We start from the raw sequence: 18,073 nt of genomic DNA, 5'->3' as shown, positions 1-18,073 counted from the left end.
CCCCGAAGGCGGCGGCGTTCGGTTGTGTTTTTAGAAATATCCTCCTCTATCGATTGTATCTTTCTATAGTTAGATTTATATTTCTAGAATACTTCTATTAATCCAAAGAAAAACCCCATCTCTAACCAAATAAATACAAGAAAACACCTTCTTTTAAACGATATCGAAATATTTTTATACTTTGTATAATTATATTCACATTTATATTTATAGTTTCTTTTGATGCAATCTATTAATAATTATCTATAATATCTATAAAATTCTAGACATCTATTTAATATTATGTATCGCATCTACTGCTGCAACTGATTTTTTCTTCTAGTTTTAAACTTTCTGTATGTATTTATGATATATTTCTAGACTTAGATTTCTACCTTTATATTCTTTGTATTTATAATTTTTATCATCAAAACCCTGCCTATTGACAAGTAAAAAAACCCGCTTTTTTAACGACTTAAAAATATTTTTATATTTATAATTTTCATATTTCCATTTATAATTTGCTCTCTAGTACGTGATAACATACCTGCTCCTGCACCGCAGTGGGGCTCCCTCTCCTGGGCACCTCGGGGTGCCCCCAACGGCATCAGAGCCCCGAGTCTTCACCCCCCCCCCCCCCTTTTCCTCTAGTTAGAAACTACACTGGAACTTTTTTCTGGAAACAAAGACATGACCTAAATCCTCTCCCCATGTCCCAGACAGAGAGATGTTCAGTTCTTAGTTGACTGGGCAGCAGTTTCTTCAATAGAATGATAAACAATATGGAAACGTTTTAGCTACAAGCAAATAGGCAAATCTGAACCAGGTCCTGGTGGCCAGCCACTGCAGTTCTTCTGAAGCAATTTTTTAAACAATCAAATACTGATACCACAAAAATAAAGCAAAAAGCTGACTACTGGCTAAGGAAGAAGGAAAAATTAACTTTTGACAACAACAACAACAACATTCCAAGGACACAGGCTTTTTCCCAATGTCATACCTTATTACTACTACCTCTCTTGGGAATTCTCATCGTGGATCCCAAAAGGAATAAATCCCTCAGAGTGTCCTAAAGCACAAAGTAGCACGCTGGAGCTCCTCACACTCCCAGGAGGGCAGCACAGCGTGCACCGAGTCTGCAACAAATTCTGCTCAGTGAGGGTCTGCAAACAAAGTTTCCAGTGATGAACTGAACTCATTTTCAAGGGACGCTTTCTAAGCACAGAAGCACAACAAAGAACAGGCAGAAACAATCCTTACAAACACCTGCGAGTTTTATTTAGCATGGATGCGACTGATTGCCACCCTATGGCTTCTCCCTTGGGTTTGTCTGTAGGTTCAGGAGGATGATGATGCACACTCTGCCTTCCCTGAACCCCCACAGCAGCCGAGCGCTGCCCAGCGCGTTCAGACCATCGGGAACTGGGTCACGCACACCCGGATGGGCCGGAGCTGCTCTGCTGGAGATTGGGGAGACGAGAGCAGAGAGGCGCTGGCCCAGGCGTCGTCCCAGTTCTATTGCTGTGTGCCGAGAAGGAGTTTGCTCCCAACAGCTGCAGCCACCCTCAGCTCGCTCCCGTGGTGAGTATCAATGGCACACAGAGGCAGCCTGAGGAAATAATGGGCTGGGATCTAAGGGCTGGGACAGGCTGTAGTAAACCCCATAGATTTAGGAAAAGCACCATGGAGGATATGAACAATAGGAATGCTGAAACAGCAAAAGAAAATTCCTGTTTTTCTGTCCTCCACCCCCTAACCTACCTCTGTAACCCTATAAGGCAATGTCATGTTAACCCCTTACCCATTGGTCAAGCTTGGATCCTTTCCAACCCTATAAAAGAAGCACACTGTACCCCATTAGGGGAGAAAGAAGAAGAGCAGAGACCCTTCACGGACCTCCCCAAATAAAGCCATCTCCGTGGAACAGCCTGCGCCTTCTCCTTCTCCTCTCTCTCCATCTGCTGCAGCCTCCAGCCCAGGGCACCACTACCTAGCAAGCAGAGCTGAAATCCTGAGAGCTTGCAATCACTATAGAGCTGATAATCACCATGCTTGCTAGATGGTAGCCCTGCGGCCTTGGCATGAGCGAGCTAGCTTCGGGCACCCGGTCCCTACCCAGGGACTGAGCTCCTGAGCCCTAGTGCTCTGCTTTATGATAAGGCCAAATAAGAGGCTTTATCAACAGGCTCTGATTTTTTGTTTTGTATTTGCACGATGATCGGTACAACAGGGCTCTGATGGATGATTCGGCAGCACGCAATTAAAAACTCCTCTGTAGGATTACATGGACTGGTAGGAAAAGACAAAAGCCCATCACCCTTCTGAAATCTCTGAATCCCAAGCACGTGGATTGTCACTGTACTGCAACTTCCAGGTTTTCAAAGCAGCTTACTTCTGAAGGCCAGGAAACACTTATTCCTACAGAAACAATGGGCAGCACCCGGGCTAATCTAAGCACTCCTGTTGGATAGGGGATCTGCAAGTGTGCCAGTCCAGCTTAAAGCAGGCTTCACGCCAGTCTAACGTCCCCACTAAATTCTTCTTGTATCTCCTGACCCCGAAATCTTATTTTTCCCAAAAGCTTCTCATCGTTGGCGATTTCCAAGTAACATGGTTTTTTTTACAACATTCAAAAATGTCATGCTGGACTGAACTAGAGAGTAATTTTCAAATATAAGCTTAGCAAAGTCTGAATTGACGTGTCCAGAGAGAAAACCTACAAGTGAACACCTACACCTGCCTCAAGAGACCTAACGAGCCCCTGGCAGCCACCGGCACCAAAGCACAGTGGATGTTTCTAATCCAGGCTAAGGAGAACAATATCACCTTTTGTTCTCTCCAGTTTGTTTCCTCTGCTGTCCTATTTGCTCCTTATGATTTTTACAGTCTCTGTATCTTCTCGGGCAGTGCTGAGTCTGACGACCGGGATACGAGAGTCCTTCCCTGCCCTATGGAGAGAAGCAGGAAAAAAAGTTAAAAAAAGAACAGGGCAGTTTGAAGTTAATACCTCCGACGAGAAGCAGCACCCGACAAACAGAGCAACGGTGAACAAAGCGTGACACCTCCCTGGGGACAGAAGACTTACAAACTCTCCGGGATTTACAATTCCAGTAACCAAGCCCTTCAGCACAGCAGCCAAGTGTCCCATTAGGTGGTGCTGCACCAAGGAATGATCCCAGAGGTTCCAAAGAGTGAAATGCACATTATTGTCCAAAGACGTAAAATCTTGCAAAATACCAAAACTACAATAGATCTAAACTACAGGGCAAGAGTACAAGTGTTAGCTTGAGGAACTGGAACCATCCAGGTGAGCAACTGCTAACTGGATCCTCAACAGAGTTTGAGGAACCCTTCAGGATACAGAAGGGTTTTCCCCAGCAATGTCACAGGCCGAGTTTTGATAGAAGTGCACTTGCCAGATGCTCAGAAACGTCACCCATCCTCCTCCGGGTGTCCTGAGAGAGCTGCGAATGGCTCTCATGTGGTTTGAGCTGGTTCTGTAAGGGCTCAGGGTGAATTTCACCAGATGCAACCAAACTGGGCAACACCCAGTGGGACAGAAGGAACCCAAAGCTTGTTTTACCCAAAGCTTGGGTAAGCAGAGCTCCAGCAAATACTGAGGAAACGGACAGAACAGGGTAACAAATAATAAACATACCTTTTTTTTTTTTAACTTGCCTTTTTTTTTTTTTTTCAGATGAGCAAAACAATTAAGGAGAAGGTGAAAACCTCACCATGACTGAACATTTCATCACCTGTAAGCTGACCATCCTTAGCATAGAGGACTCCAAATTTAAAATTCACTGATCCCTGGAAAATAAAACCAAATGTTATTTGGTAAAAAGTCAAACAGAAGACATAAAAATTTGTTTCCTCTAATCTTTGCATACATCCAACACATTAGAACATACTTTTTATACCATCTCCTAATACATAATAATATACCTTTAAACATTGATAGTATAGCATAAAATCATTAACTTATATTGGTGATCTATTATTATTTAGTTGGTGCTTCAAGTTATTTTTGCTGTCAGGTTCAAAAAAACATGACTTCTTTTTACTGTAACGAGCAATTGATTTAGAAGTCATCAAAAGCCCATCAAAATACAAAGCCGTATTCACCGGACGGGTCTGTGAGCAAGAAGTAGTCAGGCTTGTACTCACCTCTTGCCCTTCAAGAACCAATAAATCCTGTCAACAAAAACAGCATCTTTAGCCCCCTCCTATTAAAGATTCTACAAGGATGATGGTTTTATTGGTGTTTAGAAGTTTGGATTTGAAATGGCCAGTTCAATGGATAAAGAGACAGTTTAAGTAGTATTAGATTCTTATTATTATTATTCTTATTAGCTACTGGAAGAAACAAACCAGTAGGATCTATACTTAATTACTTCTATTTCCAGGAAATCATAAAGAAAAAGAACCAAACCAAAAAAAGTCACTTCCTACCTTTTGTATCTCAGGATGAAAAATGGCTCTTGGGCTCTTCTCCAGTTTCTCCAGACTCCTGGCACTGAAATGCAAATGAACGAGTGCTTTATAGGAGGGCAAGTGCACATTCCAACCCCGAACCCCCAACCGATGGCAGTTACAGCGCTTACAAAATGAATCCTTCCCAGAGCCTCTGGGAAATGGAACGGTTTGTGCAACTGCCATTTCTTCCCCAAAATACTGACTCCCAACACTTCCTAAACTGAGTTTGCATTTTAAAAACAGAAATTAGGGAGACTCAGGGTGGAGATCAGGTTGAAATTGATTTCCTTCTAAAGCACAGGGCTCTGTTCCATCACCCTTCACTTTGGCTCCACACAGAATCACGGGGAGCATTTTAGGAGGGCTCAAGAACCAATTCTATTTCTCTCTTTTTTCTAGTTCTCTCTCTTCCTAAATAATTCAAGGCAAGTCAAATGAAAAAGGACAAGTTCAGCAGCAAATTCACACTTTTTCCCTTTGTCTGCTCAAGAACAGGCTTTAAAACCACTTCTTGCTGCCTTCAACGGTTAAGACTTGCAAAACGGTTTCGCAAGTTTGATAGGTTTATCATAAAAACCACAGAACGCAAGCTCTGAATGACAGGAAAAGGTACACAGGCAAATATCTCAGCTGATGGTGGCTTATTTGCAAACACAGACCTTAACGGAGATTGCACGGAGAATGTTTCAGTGGGACTCGAAGGGAAAAATATTTTCTGAGTACCCTGTAAACAAGAAAAGCTAGGCTATGTTACAGGACATACCCACTTGTTCTGCATATTCAAATAGGATTATCAATAAAAACAGTTAAGAAGGAAGAAAACCAAGGTAATTTTACTCAGCTATATTTACTGCCGATTTAGAGGGAAAAAAAAAAAAAAAAAAGTGAACCATAAACGCCTACAGTAGAACTTTAAACCAATTGCTTGGATAAAAGCAGCTCATGGAACATGAAGTAGAAAAAAAGCGAAACCAGTATCAGACCTGCCTATTTTCTTACCATTGCACAAGAAAATCCGACAAGCGGTAGAAAGTCACTGCCTAAAACCGATCCTAGGATGTAACCGAGAACAATTGAGGCATTTGCTAATCTAAACGGAAACCTTTTCCGGACCCTAGTGTCAAATCACACGTTTTGTCTCTCAGCAGCTCGAGGCTGGAGAGCATTTCCCCTGGGGGTCGGGAGGGCAGGGCCACAAGGGGCTGAGTTTGCCGATCGCACCTGTGCCATCAGAAGGATCCAGCCCGGCGCTCCTTGCGCTCGCCATTCTCCGGGCCATCGCTGTGTTTTACTGCTCAGCGATGCCGCTCCATCCGTTTGCGTGGAAGGAAGAGCCACGAGCACTGAGGCACTCAGCAGCCGTGTCATGCCAGCGATGTCGAGCGCTCTCTGCTCGCAAGGCTGAGCCCGCCGCGGAGCCGCCTCCGCAGCCGCTCGTCCGCCCCCGCCCGCAGCAGCGTCAGCGGCCCGAGGGAGACGCTGCAGCTCGGCGGCTCCCGCGCCTCCGCCAGCCCGAGGGCAGCCGCCGCACAGTGACCGCGGCAGCGCCCGGCGCCGCTCGCCCGGGGCGGCTCCTGCAGCTCCCGGCCCGCGGCAGCAAAGCACCGCCTGGCGCTCCGCCATCGGCGGGCGGCAGCGCGCCCCGCCCGAGCTGAGCCCCCGCCACCGGGACCGCTGAGCGAGGCCGAGGCACCGGGCGGACGCCCCTTCCGCGCCGCTCGGCTCCGTGCGGGCGGCCGGACGGAGGCTTCGCCCCTCCAGCGTCGCTGCCGCGGCTCCGTCCCGCGCGGCACAGGCGCCGGGAGCTCCCCGCGCCCAGCCCGCTCCCCCGGCACGCGGCCGCCTCGGCCCGCCAGCCACTCCTACGGCGCGTCGGCCGTTGCGTCAGACGCCGCGCTTTACGGCCGCAGGGCCTGCCGGGAGTTGGAGTCTCGGACTGACAGCCACCGCTCCGTTCTCCGCCACCGGGAGCTGCGCTCCCGCCAGGGGATCAAACGGCTCCTTCGCTCCTGGGCGCGGAAGCACCTTAGGCAGCACCGCCCCTCCCGAATGTCCTTTCTTTTCCACTCCAACTCTTTTTTCTTTTTTTCACTCTGTTTTTCACCCCCTTTTCCACTTTCCCTCTTTCTTTTTCACTCTCACCCTTTTCCTTTTTCATTTTTTTTCTTCCTTTCTCTTCCTCCTTTTTTTTTCTTCCTTTCCTGTTTCCTTTTCTTTCTTTCGCTCTTTCTTTCTGTCTTTCTCTATTTCTTTCTTTCTCTCGCTCTCTTCCTGTCTCTCTCTTTCTTTCTCTCTGTCTCTCTTTCTGTCTCTCTCTCTGTCTCCCTTTCTTTCTCTCTCTCTCTTTCTTTCTTTCTCTCTGTCTCTCTTTCTGTCTCTCTCTCTGTCTCTCTTTCTTTCTTTCTTTCTCTCTTTCTTTCCCTGTATTTCTACTCTGGGATTTCCATTCTGGCTTTAGGATAAAAAAGCAGCAGTCGAAACGTTCAGGCTACCGGGGAGTGCAAAAAACCCCAAAACGGTAATGATTTTAGGAAAACTATTTCCTCCATGGGAGCCTGAAATTTTCTACAGCTGCAGGTGACATAGAGCTTTTATTTCTTCTTTTAGATAGTTTATACTTAATACTCTATTTATACAGCGCCCCCTGCCGTCTTCATGGGCGCACTGCGGGCACAGCGCCCCCTGCCGTCTGCATGGGCGAACTGCAGGCAGAGTGCTGTGTAATGACGTCAACTCGTCGACACGGCGCCCCGCCCCGGCCACGCCAGCCCAGCTGGCCCTACCAAATCTCTCTGTTGATACACACAGTAAACAAAACCAAAATCCCAGGAATACCTATCAGAAGTCTAGGAAAGAAACCTCTTGAAATTTATCCTACCTCAAATACAAACCAACCCGTCCAGAAAGTTAGCTTCACTCAAAAAAACTATTTACACAGAGGTAATAAGACCAAGAAATAAAACAACACACCATATAACGAACCACCAACGAATACAACAGCGAAGGAAAAAAAAACCCCACGTTTTTTTCTTTTTTTTTATTTCAACTAGCTTCCTTTATTAGCTAGAACCAAAGATTTTGCCAGGGCTGTAACAACAACAACAACTTCTTTTTCTTCTTCTCCTTCTGAAATGTCCCTTCTCCTTCCCAAACTCCTTACAACTTCTGCGTTTGAATCCAAGCCAAAAGCAAAATTCGTGCACTTGTGAGTCCGGTGCTCCTGTCAGATTCTCTGTCTCCCTCCACATCTTCTTACACTTTCAGTCTGAACGCTGTCCTGCCCTGATGAGTTTGACAGAAGAATTGGCACATGTTAAGAGAGCATTTCCCTCCCTCCCTCCCTCCCCAGAGCTGGTTTCCTTAGCGCATTTCAATCGATCCCAAGCCCGCAATGATGCGCACTCTGCCGGAAAGGGGAAACACGTGCTAGTGAACAGCAGCTCAGAAACAATTCTTTTCTAATGTTACCTGCTCTACTTGACTGCTCGCTAACACAAGTCTCATTTTACCATTGCAGGGAGAAGGCTGTAGGAAAATGTCTGATGAGCAGCCACAAAAGGCCTCACTCCCTGCTACACAGCCTGCAACAACCTCGGCAGAGCGGAGCAGCCAAATCACCGCGCTCTCCTTGCCGTGGGCAAGGGTAGAAGATGACTGGGGGAGGCACATAAAAAGAAGGGAAACGTTCCTATAAATGCACAGCCATTTGCTTTCAGAAGCCCAGAGTTCAGGATCTTCTCTAGGAAGCCAGACGTGACATGATATTTCTAAGATTTTCTTCTTCATCAAAGGAAATGTCCGTACATACACACTCTTACAAACGTACCTAGGGTTTTGGGGTTTTTTTTCTTCTGAAGCTCCAAGAATGATTTCCCACCTTGATTCATTCAGAAGAAACGGCCCCTGTGACTCAGGTCAGAAGGGCGGCCTGCGTTTTTGATCACGACAGCTTTTGGCTTTACCCTGTGAGCAGGAGCAGCCAGAGCTGAGGCTCAGCAGAGGCTGACCCCGGCCAGCCCCTTCCTCCCTTCCCTGTGTGTCACAATGACTTCCAGGCAGAAGGATGCAAAGCAGGTTTGTGTCTTTTCTCTTCAGTGCCAAGAGGTAAAAGATGTAGGCTTTGAAATAACTAATGACCCTCTCTTGGAACTCTCCCAAGGACAGTTTGAAAGCAAAGACAGAAGATTGCTGCTAAATCCATATGGGATAAGGATGAGAGCAGCAAGGATCCGAGGCCAGCAGCGTTGCCAGGCAGTGTCACGTCCCTGCCACCTTGTGACAAGGCACACAGCTGCAAAGCCCCAAAGCCTGCAAGCCCTGGAGCTGCCGCACGGATGGACCTGGTTCCCTTCCCAGGTGCCCAGAGGGACACCCGAGGGCAGGTGTCGTCCCCCGCCCCCCGAGGGCGCACCCAGAGCCCCAGGCAGGGACGCAGTCACTGACGGCTCTCTGGGGACGAGACCCTCCCTGCAGGTGACACCGGCTTGTCCTCTCCCTGTGGCACAGGGACCTCCAGGCTCTAGGACCAGCCTCATTTTGTCAGCATCCAGGTGCTGTGCTAGAGCCAGAGGGGTCAAGGCTTTCCAGAACCATAGGATCCTTGCGGTTGGAAAAGCCTTCTAAGGACATCGAGCCCAGCTGCTGCCCCCCCAAATCAGGTCCCTAAACACCACATCTTGACATCCTTGACATGTCTCCAGGCATGGGGACTTCCCTGGGCTCCTATGCCTGAGCACCCTTTCAGTGAAAAAATTTTCCCTCCAATCCAATCTAAGCTTTCCCTGCTGCAAGTTGAGGCCATTTCCTTTTGCCGTGTCACTTCTTACCTGGGAGACCTCGGTACTTCAACCTTACCTGCTCCTTCCCTAGGCGGTCTCTGGCTTGGCTGGAGGAGAGGAGAAACACTCCCACCACAGGAATGGCAGCTCAGGAGGTCCCACACCAAGGCCAGGGGGAGCAGCCGTCCTCGCCAGAGCTCGCACGTCCCTTCTTCTCAGAGATTGGCTCTGCTTTTCCTCCCGGGCAGATCTCTGCTGAGTGCTTCACAATTGCCTGTTTGGAGGAGGGGGGGAAAAGAGGTTAGCCAAGTTTTTTATCCAGACTTAGCTGCTGGCTTTGCCTCCTCCTGACTTCCTTCTGCTAAGAAAACAGCTGCCTTTGGACTTCTAGGGGCAACTTGCACGTCATGCCTGAAAAGGAACTACAGAAAAGCGCCTCATTTATAAAGCCTCAGCCAAGAAGACAGATGCAGCTGCAGCTTTGCCATGCCCACTGCCTGCAGAGCCGGCAGGCACCAGGCCAGCTCTGCTCCTCCTTCAAGTTGTTCCCAAAGCTGCTGGAAGAACTGAAGGCTCCTTTGGCCTTCCATTGCTCGGCTTGTCCCGAGAAAGAGCTTTGAGTGTTGTTACCCCTCCAGAAAGGAAGGGCCTTTCTGTCTCACACGCTCGGTGACACAAGGCTACGCAGCCTCTGCTCCAGGTGGGAAGGGCTTCCTTCCTCCTCTGGCACCTGGCTGGCACAGGGCACAGGTTGCTCAGAGGTCCTGGGGCTGCCCCATCGCTGCAAGTGCTCAAGGCCCGTCGGTGCTCTGCGATGAGGCTCTGAGCAAGCTGCTCTATGGAAGCACGTCCCTGCCCACGGCGGCAGCAGCCTTGGAATGAGGTGATCTTTAGAGCCCCTTGCAACCTGAATTCTTCCATGATTCTGTGAACTGAAAAAAGCGGGGAAAGAAATCTGTAAAGGTCACTAAATGCATCCAAGCACATCCCCAAGGATCCAATCCTCAGCAGCCCATGCAAGGCAAGGTCAGAGCTCTCTGCCCACCGAGGACACGGCAAGCAGCACGGACCTTTCTCCCACTCTCCAGCACGGAGACACCCAAGAACTTGCGGCAGCCCAACCCCGCGCTGCCGGCCCCGGACGGAGCGCGGCTCCCGGCGGCAAAGCGGCTCCTCCGGCGGCTGCTCCGGCGCGCAGGGGCGGCGCCGCCCCGGAGACCCCCCCGCCCCCGCCCGCTCCCCCTGCCCGGGGGGCCCCGGCGGCGCCCGAGCCCCGCGCCCGGAGCGGACAGAGCGGCCGGCACCGGCCGGGCCGGCGCAGCAGCGCCCGCGCCGCCTCTGCCGCCCTTGGCCGGCCCGGCGCCAGCTGCCCTCGGCTCCGCACGGCGGCTCGCACCGGCAAAGCGGCTCCGCCGCTGCCGCGCCAAATTCCCCCGTGCGCCTCGGCACCCGCCCGGCCCGGGCCGGCAGCGCTCCCGAGCGGCAACGCTCCGGGCCGGGCCGCGGCCACAAGAAGCGCCCTCAAATGCAGCGGCACAGCCCGACTGCAGCCCTGCAAACGCCGCCAGAGCTGCGGCTTCCCGCAACTCAACCCCGAAACTGACGCCGCGGGCGGCGCTCACCTCGCTTCAACAAGGGCAAAGAAATGGCTTCTCCCCTTCAAATTCATCCCCTAGGAGCGCAGAAAAGAAGGGGCTTTCCTCCAATGAAATCCTGCAAGCCATGTGCAAAGGGGGATTTTGACCTCCATTCAAACCCTTGCAAAGGAGGGACACCAGCGCTGTCCCCTCCATTTAAACCTTAGGATGATGAAAATGGGCTGGCTACCTTCAAATCAAAGCCATCCGATGACAACAATACTTTGCCCATTCCCGTTCAAATGGAACGCAGGGATTCCCTGTCACCCCTGGGATACCCCTAACAGCCGGGAAAAGGCAGCTTTTCCTTCAACCGACATCCTTGGAACCGCAAGCGAAAGCGGATCCCCCCCAGTTCAAACACAGACAATATTAGGAGAGTAGCTGCTTGCCTCTCCTTCATTTCTTTTGTCTTCACAAGCTCCCTTTTTGTTCCTGGGGAACCGGGGAGGGGGGACTGCCAAGATCCAATTGAAAAGGGAAAGGACCAAAGTCCCCGCTCCAAATCCACACGCGCTCACCCGTTCGGCTGCTGCTTCCCGGCACAAAGATTCGTCCCTCGGCACCTCCTTGAAGCGATGCTCCGCGGATCCAAGCGCGTATCCAGGTGTTCGCCCAGACGCTGCCAGAAGCTCTCGCAGTCCTTCCATGAGACAGCCCCGGGAGCCCCCCCATGAACCCCTCTACTCAGCAGCTCCATGCAAAAGGCAGCTGAGGCGAAGCCTCCCCCTAAAACAGCCTCGCCCCCCCGGCAGGAGACGGCCCCTCATCATCCTCACAGCTCACACCTGGGGCTGCTCCGAGCCCCCCATCATCCTCACAGCTCACACCTGGCGCTGATGCCACTCTCCAACAGCGCCTCTCCCCGTCCAGCACACAGCCCGCTTCTCACAGACACAGAGCCAACAGAAATCTGCTCCGGGTGCTGGCTTTTCTTAGTCCGTCTGCTTCCACAATTCAGACACGGACGTGCGCTGATGGCACTGAGGGAAAGCTTTCCAGGGCACAAAACTGTCATTCTGGTAGCACGCTTTGAGACGCCTTCAGAAAAAGCAGAATCAGCGCCGCCTCCTAAGAGCCCTGCTGAGGAACCCCGCCCTCCTTGGGACACCCAATGCAGCAGAGCTCGAAAAACGAGGGCAAAAGTCAAGCTTGGAGTGGAAAAAGACAATATAAATACAGCAGCCTTTCAAGAAAGCCTTCACACAGTAATAGTGGGAGCCGGTCCCATTTCTTCTTTCCTTGCTCTCTGGAATGACATCAATACGAAGTAAAAAACCCACACGAAACACAAGGCAGAGCTGGGATTTGACACGTCTTCCTTTTGGCTCTCGGGATGACAAGCGCCTCTTCCGGGACTGCGACACGCTTTGGGCGCTGGCAGAGAACGGAGGCAAAAGGTGCCAGAGAGCCCTTTCTATCGCCTTCAGCCCCTGCAGCTGTTCTGAGGGTTCCAGGGCACAGCTCGGTCCGTTCCTAGATCAAAACCTCACGGCAATATCTTCAGAACTACTACGCATCTCCAGTCGGAACCTTCTACATTCTGTAAACAAATGAGTGCATAGAGAGGGTTTCTCCCCAGCTGAGTTTAGAGACCAATTCCTATTCTTTAGCAATACCTAGAAAACCGAATGCCTTGCCAGGTTTTAGCATCCTACACCCACTCACCCCTCCCTGTGCATTTGGTGGCAGCTTTGGGTCCCTCTGGGGGACGGCACCCAGCGTGACCCCCGCCCCTCGCCCGCCCCCCACCTGCTCCTGCACCGCCGTGGGGCTCCCTCTCCTGGGCACCTTGGGCTGCCCCCAACGGCATCAGAGCCCCGAGTCTTCACCCCGCCTTTCCCTGACCCCCAAAGAAGGCTCCGAACGAATTCGACTGCCCCGGACAGCAGCGCAGCGCTTCCCCCAAGCCCTTCCCACACGTGCATGGCCCCAGCAAGGGATTCTGCTGCAACAGGAAAGGGGGGGCAGCCCCCAGAAGGCTTGAGGTTCCTGCCCAGCCTCGCTGTCACGGGCCAGGGGCAGCGAGAGAGGGAGCGGCACAGACGGCGGGGACGGCCCGGCACGGAGCGGGGGCCGCTCTCAGCGCGATGCCGGCAAAGCCGCAGCTCCGGCGCTGTCGGCCGCGCTGCTTGAGCGGCACGGGGGGATCCGCCGAGAGCCTCCGGCCCCGCGCGGGGACTCCCGCAAGGGCCCAGGGGCGCCGGGCTCCGGCCCTCGGGGCTTTATTCTCCGGCAGCCCGAGCCCCGCGGCTGCGGGGCAAAGAAGGAAAGGGGGCACGGGAAGAGAGGAGCGAGAGCAGGGCACGACAAAGGGCGGCGAGGGAGCTCGGGCTGTGCAGGAAAGCGGCACGGGAAGGGAAAGCCCGGGACGAGGGTACACGGAGGCTGGGCACAGGAAGGAGACAGGGGGAACAGAAGGGAGTAGCGGGCTAGGGACAGGACAGGAAGGAGCCGGCTTTGCGGGGGGAGAGGGAATGGGGGAAAGGGAGCGAGAGAAGGCGAATACGGGGAGAAGGAAGGAGGGCTAGAGAGAGGGACAGGCGGGGAAGCCTCCCAGAGCCCCGGCTGCACCCCGAGCCCGGCCCGGCGCCTCGCCCTGCCCGGGATGCTGCGGCGCTCGGCGGAGCTCGGCTCGCTCCGGAGACGCTCGGCTCCGGTCGGCTCTTGGCGCCTCAACTCGGCTCTTGGCGCCTGCATTCGCCTCTTCGGCCGAGCTCGCCTCGCTTCGGCCCAACTCCCAGCCGCTCTGTGCCTTCGGCGCGCCTCGGCTCCGCTCGCCTCGCCTCGGCTCCCCGACGGCGGGCGGGCAAGCGCCGCCGCCTCCCGTTCAGCTCGCCCGGCTCGGGGCTCTCCCGCTGCCGCGTCCCGCGGGCGGCCCGGCCACGGCGCGGACACGACCGGGAGCGCGGGCTCGGGCAGGAGCTCATTAGGCTGGGAGCGCACTGGCGCTAAGCAGCGCGCACGAGAGCAGCAGGCTCGCTTCGCCTGAGCTCGGCTCGCTTCCCTTCAGGCAGCCTCGGAAGCCTCGCCTCGGTTCGCTCGAGGCCGTCAGGGTCGGCCGCTCTCGCCTTGCTTCGGCCGAGCTCGTGCGATTCCCCCGAAGGCGGCGGCGTTCGGTTGTGGTTTTAGAAATATCCTCCTCTATCGATTGGATCTCTCTACAGTTAGATTTATATTTCTAGAATACTTCTATTAATCCAAAGAAAAACCCCATCTCTAACCAAATAAATACAAGAAAACACCTTCTTTTAAACGGTATTGAAATATTTTTATACTTTGTATAGTTATACTCACATTTATATTTATCGTTTCTTTTGATGCAATCTATTAATAATTATCTATAATATCTATAAAATTCTAGACATGTATTTAAAGTATTATCTATATTATGTATCGTATCTACTGCTGCAACTGATTTTTTCTTCTAGTTTTAAACTTTATCTGTATGTACTTATGATATCTTTCTAGACTTAGATTTCTACCTTCATATTCTTTGTATTTATCATTTTTATCATCAAAACCCTGCCTATTGACAAGTTAAAAAAACCGCTTTCTTTAACGATCTAAAAAATATTTTTATATTTATAATTTTCATATTTCCATTTATAATTTGCTCTCTAGTACGTGATAACATACCTGCTCCTGCACCGCAGTGGGGCTCCCTCTCCTGGGCACCTCGGGGTGCCCCCAGTGGCATCAGAGCCCCGAGTCTTCACCCCCCCCCTTTTCCTCTAGTTAGAAACTACACTGGAACTTTTTTCTGGAAACAAAGACATGACCTAAATCCTCTCCCCATGTCCCAGACAGAGAGATGTTCAGTTCTTAGTTGACTGGGCAGCAGTTTCTTCAATAGAATGATAAACAATATGGAAACGTTTTAGCTACAAGCAAATAGGCAAATCGGAACAAGGTCCTGGTGGCCAGCCACTGCAGTTCTTCTGAAGCAATTTTTTAAACAATCAAATACTGATACCACAAAAAATAAAGCAAAAAGCTGACTACCGGCTAAGAAAGAAGGAAAAATTAACTTTTGACGACAACAACAACATTCCAAGGACACAGGCTTTTTTCCAATGTCAGACCTTATTACTACTACCTCTCTTGGGAATTCTCATCGTGGATCCCAAAAGGAATAAATCCCTCAGCGTGTCCTAAAGCACCAAGGAGCTACCTACAAGTGAAGGTGGCTACTTTCAGTGCAGACACAGCTGATGACACAGCAGCAGCACAGTTCTGTGCTGCACAGGGATAATACTGTCTCCTCTTCTCCAGCAGCTGACTCTCTCCTGCCATGGCTTCTGTAAATGCATCAGAGCACGATCTTAAACACAAACAGGCAAGAAAACACCATCAGAAGTCTTTCATTAAGCAGTACAAGAAGGGTTCCAAGCAGAGACCAACAGAATTTCAAGGAAGCAGTATGCAATTAAACCCCCTCAGATTTGTTCAAGTAGCCGGCAAAATGGAACCATTCAGAAATGACAAAGAAAACCCCCCCAAGTATTTATACAGGAGTCCTTAATGTCAGAAAGGGGATGACAGGTTATGTTCAGATAAGATGAATGTTTATTTGGATCTATAAATAAACTTCTCTCGTGGTCCTTTGCCAAAAAATAGAACCTACAAGTGAACACCTACACCTGCCTCAAGAGACCTAACGAGCCCCTGGCAGCCACCGGCATCAAAGCGCAGTGGATGTTTCTAATCCAGGCTAAGGAGAACAATATCACCTTTTGTTCTCTCCAGTTTGTTTCCTCTGCAGTCCTAGTTGCTCCTTATGATTTTTACAGTCTCTGTATCTTCTCGGGCAGCGCTGAGTCTGACGACCGGGATACGAGAGTCCTTCCCTGCCCTACGGAGAGAACCAGGAAAAAAAGTTAAAAAAAGAACAGGGCAGTTTGAAGTTAATACTTCCGACGAGAAGCAGCACCCGACAAACAGAGCAACGGTGAACAAAGCGTGACACCTCCCTGGGGACAGAAGACTTACAAACTCTCCGGGATTTACAATTCCAGTAACCAAGCCCTTCAGCACAGCAGCCAAGTGTCCCATTAGGTGGTGCTGCACCAAGGAATGATCCCAGAGGTTCCAAAGAGTGAAATGCACGTTATTGCCCAAAGACGTAAAATCTTGCAAAATAACAAAACTACAATAGATCTAAACTACATGGCAAGAGTACAAGTGTTAGCTTGAGGAGCTGGAACCATCCAGGTGAGCAACTGCTAACCGGATCCTCAACAGAGTTTGAGGAACCCTTCAGGATACAGAAGGGTTTTCCCCAGCAATGTCACAGGCCGAGTTTTGATAGAAGTGCACTTGCCAGATGCTCAGAAACGTCACCCATCCTCCTCCGGGTGTCCTGAGAGAGCTGCGAATGGCTCTCACGTGGTTTGAGCTGGTTCTGTAAGGGCTCAGGGTGAATTTCACCAGATGCAACCAAACTGGGCAACACCCAGTGGGACAGAAGGAACCCAAAGCTTGTTTTACCCAAAGCTTGGGTAAGCAGAGCTCCAGCAAATACTGAGGAAACGGACAGAACGGGGTAACAAATAATAAACATACCTTTTTTTTTTTTAACTTGCCTTTTTTTTTTTTTTCAGATGAGCAAAACAATTAAGGAGAAGGTGAAAACCTCACCATGACTGAACATTTCATCACCTGTAAGCTGACCATCCTTAGCATAGAGGACTCCAAATTTAAAATTCACCGATCCCTGGAAAATAAAACCAAATATTATTTGGTGAACAGTCAAACAGAAGACATAAAAATTTGTTTCCTCTAATCTTTGCATACATCCTACACGTTAGAACATACATTTTATACCATCTCCTACTACACAATAATTTACCTTTAAACTTTGATAGTATAGCATAAAATCATTAACTTAGATGGGTGATCAATTATTATTAAGTTGGTGCTTCAAGTTATTTTTGCTGTCAGGTTCCAAAAAACATGACTTCTTTTTACTGTAACGAGCAATTGATTTAGAAGTCATCAAAAGCCCATCAAAATACAAAGCCGTATTCACCGGACGGGTCTGTGAGCAAGAAGTAGTCAGGCTTGTACTCACCTCTTGCCCTTCAAGAACCAATAAATCCTGTCAACAAAAACAGCATCTTTAGCCCCCTCCTATTAAAGATTCTACAAGGATGATGGTTTTATTGGTGTTTAGAAGTTTGGATTTGAAATGGCCAGTTCAATGGATAAAGAGACAGTTTAAGTAGTATTAGATTATTATTCTTATTCTTATTAGCTACTGGAAGAAACAAACCAGTAGGATCTATACTTAATTACTTCTATTTCCAGGAAATCATAAAGAAAAAGAACCAAACCAAAAAAAGTCACTTCCTACCTTTTGTATCTCAGGATGAAAAATGTCTCTTGGGCTCTTCTCCAGTTTCTCCAGACTCCTGGCACTGAAATGCAAATGAACGAGTGCTTTATAGGAGGGCAAGTGCACATTCCAACCCCGAACCCCCAACCGATGGCAGTTACAGCGCTTACAAAATGAATCCTTCCCAGAGCCTCTGGGAAATGGAACGGTTTGTGCAACTGCCATTTCTTCCCCAAAATACTAACTCCCAACACTTCCTAAACTGAGTTTGCATTTTAAAAACAGAAATTAGGGAGACTCAGGGTGGAGATCAGGTTGAAATTGATTTCCTTCTAAAGCACAGGGGCTCTGTTCCATCACCCTTCACTTTGGCTCCACACGGAATCACAGGGAGCATTTTAGGAGGGCTCAAGAACCAATTCTATTTCTCTCTTTTTTCTAGTGCTCTCTCTTCCTAAATAATTCAAGGCAAGTCAAATGAAAAAGGACAAGTTCAGCAGCAAATTCACACTTTTTCCCTTTGTCTGCTCAAGAACAGGCTTTAAAACCACTTCTTGCTGCCTTCAACGGTTAAGACTTGCAAAACGGTTTCGCAAGTTTGATAGGTTTATCATAAAAACCACAGAACGCAAGCTCTGAATGACAGGAAAAGGTACACAGGCAAATATCTCAGCTGATGGTGGCTTATTTGCAAACACAGACCTTAACGGAGATTGCACGGAGAATGTTTCAGTGGGACTCGAAGGGAAAAATATTTTCTGAGTACCCTGTAAACAAGAAAAGCTAGGCTATGTTACAGGACATACCCACTTGTTCTGCATATTCAAATAGGATTATCAATAAAAACAGTTAAGAAGGAAGAAAAC

The 18,073-nt window shown here is 49.8% G+C and overlaps 3 long non-coding RNA genes across 4 annotated transcripts in view; all 3 read right to left on the bottom strand.

Annotated features, from left to right (window-relative positions):
- Nucleotides 1-1,235: 1,235 nt before the first annotated feature.
- On the bottom strand, nt 1,236-5,277 carry LOC143692129 (uncharacterized). Its single transcript, XR_013179998.1, has 5 exons — nt 5,115-5,277; nt 4,432-4,495; nt 3,735-3,789; nt 2,163-2,927; nt 1,236-1,611 (listed from the first exon to the last, which is right to left on the bottom strand). It is a non-coding gene; the product is annotated as an uncharacterized LOC143692129 (long non-coding RNA).
- Nucleotides 5,278-7,483: 2,206 nt separating this feature from the next.
- Nucleotides 7,484-11,858, bottom strand: LOC143692021 (uncharacterized). 2 transcript variants are annotated; one of them, XR_013179878.1, is made up of 3 exons: nt 11,392-11,858; nt 9,310-9,507; nt 7,484-7,737 (listed from the first exon to the last, which is right to left on the bottom strand). It is a non-coding gene; the product is annotated as an uncharacterized LOC143692021 (long non-coding RNA). The 2 variants fall into 2 exon arrangements; XR_013179877.1 differs by lacking the exon at nt 11,392-11,858 and adding an exon at nt 10,304-10,788.
- Nucleotides 11,859-14,170: 2,312 nt separating this feature from the next.
- Nucleotides 14,171-18,073, bottom strand: part of LOC143692130 (uncharacterized) — a 5,244-nt gene continuing 1,341 nt past the window's right edge. Inside the window, exons 1-3 of the long non-coding RNA XR_013179999.1 lie at nt 17,910-18,073; nt 17,226-17,289; nt 14,171-16,586 (exon numbers count right to left, since the gene is read on the bottom strand). The exon at nt 17,910-18,073 is cut by the window's right edge and continues 1,341 nt beyond it. This is a non-coding gene — a long non-coding RNA (uncharacterized LOC143692130). The remainder of the gene's footprint in view (nt 16,587-17,225; nt 17,290-17,909) is intronic.

The sequence above is a fragment of the Agelaius phoeniceus genome, chromosome Z (genome assembly GCF_051311805.1).
Source record: "Agelaius phoeniceus isolate bAgePho1 chromosome Z, bAgePho1.hap1, whole genome shotgun sequence".
Lineage (NCBI taxonomy): Eukaryota > Metazoa > Chordata > Aves > Passeriformes > Icteridae > Agelaius > Agelaius phoeniceus.
This window is presented reverse-complemented; position numbering and strand designations above follow the sequence as displayed.